This window comes from Symphalangus syndactylus, chromosome 5 (assembly GCF_028878055.3).
Source record: "Symphalangus syndactylus isolate Jambi chromosome 5, NHGRI_mSymSyn1-v2.1_pri, whole genome shotgun sequence".
Classification (NCBI taxonomy): Eukaryota; Metazoa; Chordata; class Mammalia; order Primates; family Hylobatidae; genus Symphalangus; species Symphalangus syndactylus.
In genome coordinates this window covers 43,901,567-43,907,313 of record NC_072427.2, presented here as the reverse complement: position 1 = coordinate 43,907,313, position 5,747 = coordinate 43,901,567, and the positions used below count along the sequence as shown (strand labels likewise).

Sequence of the window (5,747 nt, the reverse complement as noted above, 5' to 3'; positions counted from 1 at the left end):
TTACCCTTAACATATTCCACTTTGCCTCTTAAAATATTGGCCAAAATGCTGGACAAATATCATAGCTTCAGTCTCCCCAGTGCACCTTCTTTCCATTGTCTGTAACTCTAGTAATGCCAACTAAGACCCCATGAGCTTTGCGGGCAGCCATTGATGGCACATGGTCAGCCCTGTTCATGCCACTCTCCTTCTTTCTGTTTTTCAGAGCTCCTGTTTCTACCCCAGAGCATTACTATATGTTGGCCTTTATATATTAAAATGCTACACTCAACTGCTCCGAGGCTCATTAGAATGGCTAATGTTATAATGTTGACTTGTTTCTCAGACTCTCCAAAGCCAGACCAGCAGCTTCACGAAACACCGTGAGTTCCACACCAAGAATGACATCACCATTAAAAAATAGGTCCACTTGGACCTACATGCCACAGCAAATACTATTTGGGGCCAACCCACAATTGTTCCCTCTACAACACCTTTACTCAATGAGTATCTCCAGAGACGAAAGGAAAACTTGAAGGTTTGAACTTCAAGTGAGAGTTTTTTTTAAAGGCCAGCCTCTTTACTCATCAACCCTGCTGCTCAGAACTCTGATGAGACCCATTCTCGAGAGCTCTCATAATGCTGAATCTAAGCTCTTAGCATCAGATGACTCCTGGGTAACGTGAGCATGGGCACATCATTGCTAATGTGCACAGCACTTGGCAGAACGCCACGAGGCCGATATGTCGAGTGTAGCTTCTCAGTCTCTTAGCCAAGATCAACCGTAGAACCAGTCAATCTCCAACATCATAATAACTCCTCTCTGGGGAACATATCCTGACCTGGTAAGGGGACGGATGCAGTGATTTAGTTTCTTTTTCCCATATTCAGCTTTCACGAGCCATATGACAAATGAGCAAAGGATCAGAGCACACCGGGAACTAATGAACCAGAGAGAGAAATTCATTTAATGACTTAAGTGTGTTTTATCTAACGTGAAATGTAGGTCAATTCACTGTAAATTTATTCATAGGGATTATTTGTCCTTAGCCTGATTACATGGCATGTGTTGTAAGATTTCAGCCCTGTGTAAAACAGAACAGGCCCTGCCTGTCTCTCTCCATCCTTCCCTCCCCCAGCATCCCTTCCCCTTACACACACACACAGGGTGGCAGGAATCTAGCAACATCCATCAGTGCTTGTCTCAACAGATAAGACTGATTTCAAACTATTCAAAACACTGATTTGGGGTTCTTTATTTTATTTTATTTTTTCAGACAGGGTCTCACTCTGTCACCCAGGCTGGAGTGCGGTGGCACAGTCATAGTTCACTGCAGCCTCAACCTCCTGGGCTCAAGTGATGCTCCCACCTCAGCCTCCCAATAGCTGAGATTACAGGTGCACCCCACTAAACCTAGCTAATTTTCTTTTTTTCTTTCATAATTGAGATTTTTATTGGTTGAGGATCGGTACAGACATTTCAATTTGTACACAATTCTTAACATACATAACAAAAATCTAAAAAGCCATGTTTTGTAATTCATTTTTAAAGTTATTCCAGTGACTTCCCAGCTTGAAATTCGGAAGCAAGTTTTCCTTAAGAGGCTATCGGGTACCAGTATCTTCACATGATAAGCTGTCACATATGTCCCACCGATTCACAACTGGAACAGCATGTACACTACATATTCAAATTTTTAATCTTTTACAGCACAGTAACAAAGTTATTAGGAAAATAGGGCTACCACAACCAAAGAGGTTACAGAGTGCACATAATTCTCACAGGGAGAGCCATGAACAAAGAGTGGTTTTCTTTAGGAAACAATTCTACCAAAAAACAACATGGGAATAGAAGTAATTTAAAATGTTCAAGACATTAAATGCAGGACTGACTCCATATTGTCATTTAATATGCTTTGTATTATAGGATATAAAAACTAATCCCCCATCTATGGAATGTTAAGCTGACACCCGAGACAGTCAAAGCCTCCCATAATTAAATATCCCACACTATTTTCTGGTTGTAGCAAAAAATTAACAACCAGCAAACGATTTCACCTCTTAAAAAAAAGCATTTACACTTAAAAAATGGGATGAGGTGGGATTCTCTCCTTCTTAAAAATGTTTCTAGAGCTACTAAAAAGCTTGCATTTACAAAATAGTTGATAAAAATATTCCTCTGGATTGTACAAGAAGGGAGACAGGGACCACTGAGAAGACATAGTGTATGGTATTAATTGGACTTGGCTTCTTTCTCTCCTGCTTCATCAGGGAGGCTAGACTCTCCTCAGTTTTCATTTCATCGTTTTCTGCAGATAAATCTTCTTTAGTTTCTCGGTTAGCCATTTGGGCCTGTTTTCCCTTTCCTCCCCTTTTCCCTTTTGTTTGCGTTTTTTTGTCTGAAGATTTATCCTTCGCTGCTGCCTTTTTCGGCTTCGCTTCCACTTTTGCAGGAGGTTTAGCTGACAAACTCGCCGATGTCTTCTTGGGCTCTTCCTTGGCGGCCCCTTCGGTGGAGATGACCTCCCTCTTGGGCATTCTGGCGGCAGGGAGGGCGCGTGCCGGGTGCCTGCGGGCCGTGGCACAGAGAGCCTTCGCGAAGCTGGGCTGCCTGGCCGCTGCCACTCCTCCCGCCTCCCGAGCTGCTGAGACCCACCAGGAGGGCGGTGGGAGAACCAGATGGAACTAGATTGGAAGCCCGCCTCCTAATTTTCTAATTTTTATAGATATGGGGTTTTGCCATGTTGTCCAGGCTGGTCTCAAACTCCTGGGCTCAAGCTACCCTCCTGCCTTGGCCTCCCAAAGTGCTGGGATTGTAGGCTTGAGCCACCATGCCCATTTTATTACATTTTTGGAAACAATTGGAAAAATCTAAAAGCTGGACACCTACACAGAAATTCAGACGTATTGCTGAGTAGAGTCCAAAAGAAAAATTAGGCAAGAAGGAGAGAATTTCATCACTCTGTTGGTCCAGCCGGATATGTGTCACCAGAGAGACAAATTTATCAAACACAACAACCAGGGAATGAGTCTTGGGAGGTTTGGCTAGCAACGGTTTCTCAACTCTAATTTAAGAAACCCAAGATAACAATCTTAGGGCACTCGTCATCACTGTCATCACCGTCACTGTTGTTATTTTGTAAAATGCAAATTAGTAACGGAACAGGTCAGCTTGCATTAGTGTCCCGTTAGCTTCCTTAGCTTCTTTACCTCTTAGAATAAAAAAGAATGTTCAGTCCTTGGTCCTAAAAGATAGGGTTCATAAAGCAATTTGAAGGAAGATTTGAACAAAGGCTTAAAAAAAGACATGGATTCAAAATAGATCCCCGCAAGATCATATTTGGGGAGGAAAAATGTGTGGGGACCTAGTTCACATCAGTATAATTTGTGGTTTGCTGCAGCAATGTGAAAATCTTATCATCAAAAATCATCTTTCTGGCCGGGCGCAGTGGCTCACGCTTGTAATCCCAGCACTTTGGGAGGCCGGGGCGGGCGGATCACGAGATCAGGAGATCGAGACCACGGTGAAACCACGTCTCTACTAAAAACACAAAAAATTAGCCGGGCGTGGTGGCGGGCGCCTGTAGTCCCAGCTACTCGGAGAGGCTGAGGCAGGAGAAAGGCGTGAACCCGGGAGGCGGAGCTTGCAGTGAGCCGAGATCGCGCCACTGCACTCTAGCCTGGGTGACAGAAGGAGACTCCGTCTCAAAAAAAAAAAAAAAAAAAAAAAAAAATCATCTTTCTGACTCAGAGAAGAGAATAATGAAATTGTAAGCTTCTTTTTCTTTTCTAAATATAGCATTGATTTTAGAAGAAACATATAGGGAAATACTAAGAAATGTTAACTTTTTTTTTTTTTCTCAGATGGAGTCTTGCTCTGTCTCCAGGATGGAGTGCAATGGCGTGATCTCGGCTCACTGCAACCTCCACCTCCCGGGTTCAAGCAATTCTCCTGCCTCAGCCTCCTGAGTAGCTGGGATTACAGGTGCACACCACCACGCCCAGCTAATTTTTTTTTTTTTTTTTTTGTATTTTTAGTAGAGACAGGGTTTCACCGTGTTAGCCAGGATGGTCTTGATCTCTTGACCTAGTGATCCGCCCACCTCGGCCTCCCAAAGTGCTGGAATTACAGGCGTGAGCCACTGCACCCAGCCGGGAACATTAACTTAACATTGAGCACCTAGCAAGTAAAGCCAAGTGTTGTACTTTTTCCCATCCCAATTTCATCTCCAAGACAAAGAGCAGGATAATCTTTTCATAATTCTGTAAATTCTAATGCATTTTACAGGAGAAAACATAGAATGCTACCTTTTTTTTTTTTTTTTGAGACAGGGTCTCGTTCTATTGCCCCAGCTGGAGTGCAGTGGCACAATCACTGCTCACTGCAGCCTTGAACTCCTGACCTCAAGCAATCTGCCCACCTCAGGCTCCTAAGTAGCTGGTACTACAGGCATGTGCCACCTCACCCAGCTAATTTTAACTCTTTTTGTAAAGACAGGGCTCTGCCTATGTTGCCCCAGGCTGGCCTCCAACTCCTGGGCTCAAATAACTTTTTGTTTCTTGTGTTTCTAGTTAAGGAATGAGACCATTAGGTTAAATGCACTCTCCTTATCTCCCCTAGGAATCATGACTTTGTTTCCTCTTTTTTTGTAGAAAACAATGGAGAGGCCAGGCACAGTGGCTCTTGCCTGTAATTACAGCACTTTGGGAGGCTGAGGTGGGAGGATCAATTGAGCCTAGGAATTCAAGGTGACAGTGAACTATGATCACACCACACTGCACTCCAGCCTGGGTGACAGAGTGAGACCCCATCTCTAAAAAAGCAAAATAAAATAATAAAACAGAAAACAGTGGAGAACCCTAATAAACCTTCAAAGTAATTTCTCAAGTCCCATAAAAAGACTTAAATTGCCTTGTTCCTGGATGATGGGGATTTGGAATGTAAGTAATAATAATGTCCTGTATTTGTTTGAGATGTTACAGTTTATAATGTGCTTTCACTCACACTATTTTATCTGATCCTCATATTGCCCTGTGATTATCAGCAGAGCTTCATCTTGCATGAGGGGTTGGGTTTCGTAGTCACCAAGGAAGGTGAAATCACATACACTTAACATCTCCTGACCACGAAATAGAGGACACATAATTTTGTGTCTATGTAAATAAGTTCATTTGCCTTAGAGGCCAGGATATACCAAAACCTCCACAACTTAAAACCCAATGAGGGGGCTGGGCACAGTGGCTCACACCTGTAATCCCAGCACTTTGAGAGGCCAAGGCAGGTGGATCACTTGAGGACAGGAGTTTGAGAATAGCCTTGCCAACATGGTAAATCCCTCTCTACCAAAAAAAATACAAAAATTAGTGGGCATGGTGGCACATGCCTATAATCCCAGCTACTCGGGAGGCTGAGGCAAGAGAATCGCTTGAATCCAGAAGGCGAAGTTTGCAGTGAGCTGAGATCACACCACTGCACTCCAGCCTGGGCAACAGAGTGAGACTCCATCTCAAAAAACAAAAACAAAAACAAAAAAAAACCCAATGAGGGACACTAAGACCTGAGACTAACTGAGGCTTCCATGTCTCCTATCTCACCCTCACTCCAGGGCACAGGTTCATTGAGAGGAATGGCTGGTGGTATTGCCCAACTTATTTAGATTCTTATTCTTTCCTTCCTTTTTTGTCAAGGGTTTAGTTGCATTGATTAGGGTCCAATCAGAAAAACAGAAACCATTCTAGGTATTCAAACAGAGGGGCTTTATTACGGG

At 43.4% G+C, this 5,747-nt stretch overlaps 1 pseudogene; it reads right to left on the bottom strand.

The window, feature by feature from the left end:
• Positions 1-2,212: 2,212 nt before the first annotated feature.
• On the bottom strand, positions 2,213-2,546 carry LOC129482428 (non-histone chromosomal protein HMG-14-like; annotated as a pseudogene).
• Between the last annotated feature and the right edge of the window lie 3,201 nt (positions 2,547-5,747).